We start from the raw sequence: 1,361 nt of genomic DNA on the forward strand, positions 1-1,361 counted from the left end.
ACTGACAAAGAAGGAAGTAGAAATGAAGACAGAAAATTAGAGCATCATTGTTTTGGTAAAAATGTTCTTCAGCTTCTGCTACTTAATAATTGTGGCATTATCATGAAGAAAATAAATTGTGACATGTTATTGACAGGCGTCATAGAACCAAGATTGAAATGTCCCAAGGCTCTCAGATTAGACAAAATAAATAATTAATAAAGTTTGAAAAACAAATCATGTTCTTTCAGGGCAAATGAATTATCAATTCAAAAAGTTATGAAACTGGTGAAAGTATATTTAGTTAGCTTAGCGAGGATGGCATCATAATATTTTTCAAAATCACTATTAAAGGAGAGCTGGGTGTTATGAGTGTGCAAAGATGCCCTTAGTATCAATATGTCCATAAGCATTGATTTGTATTTTTATTTTCAGATGATTCATGATCATTCATTACTTTCCATTAAGTAATTGAGAATTAAATAACCCTGTGAGTATTACTCTTTCAAGATAATCATGTTATGTATTTTGTTGTTATATATAAACTGTATAAAGACAGTTCATTATGAAAATTCACACATGCATATATTAAATTTTTACCAGGTTAATTCTCCTTTTCTTGTGCTTGTATATTCTAGAAAAATACTGGAGAATGGTGTTCAAAAAAGCAATGTGGACTATGTGACAATTTTATACAGGTTAAGTACTTAATTAAAAAATCTGAAATCTGAAATTCTGTAAAATCTGTTAGTGTATGACATAACCACAGTGTAAATTTTCACACTTGGCTTCATGTACCCGTAACAGAGGTACATAAAAAATAGTGTACCGGTAGCACTTGTGTGTGCATCTTTGTTTACTTTGTAACAAGCCTTACAGACAGGTGTAAACAGTAAATCTTTTTTTAGCAACCCAGAACTGATTGTTGAATATGAGATTTTGGTACAAGTAAAAAGGAATATGAATCCTATAGTAGTTGGCAATGTGGGGGTTTGTTAACCCGCAGTGATTGGCTCTGAGAAGAAAGTTGATTCAAAAGCTAAAAAATATTGTACCTTCAACCTATATGTACATGTAAAATATAAATGAGGGCTGGAAATGTGCCTTAGTGGTAGAGTGCTTGCCTAGCATGTATGAGACCCTGAGTTTGATTCCTCAGCATCACATGAACAAAAAAAAACAAAGAAAAGAAAATTAAAAGAGGAAAGATTTAAAAATGTCTCTAACCAATTAGCTTGCTTAGTTCACAAGTGCCAACTATAGCAAAGCCAGTGAGAAAACAACTATACATCAGACATTTACATGACTTCCACAATTAAGTTCAAAATAATTTAAATGATTTTCACATTTAGATTTAAGTGTTTAAAGTATCACACACACAA

At 31.4% G+C, this 1,361-nt stretch overlaps 1 non-coding gene across 1 annotated transcript; it reads left to right on the plus strand.

Annotated features, from left to right (window-relative positions):
* The first annotated feature begins 812 nt into the window (after positions 1–812).
* LOC125356955 lies at positions 813–942 on the plus strand. Its single transcript, XR_007211995.1, has one exon. It is a non-coding gene; the product is annotated as a small nucleolar RNA SNORA40 (small nucleolar RNA).
* The last annotated feature ends 419 nt before the right edge of the window (positions 943–1,361 follow it).

The sequence above is a fragment of the Perognathus longimembris genome, chromosome 8 (assembly GCF_023159225.1).
Source record: "Perognathus longimembris pacificus isolate PPM17 chromosome 8, ASM2315922v1, whole genome shotgun sequence".
In the NCBI taxonomy this organism is placed as follows: domain Eukaryota; kingdom Metazoa; phylum Chordata; class Mammalia; order Rodentia; family Heteromyidae; genus Perognathus; species Perognathus longimembris.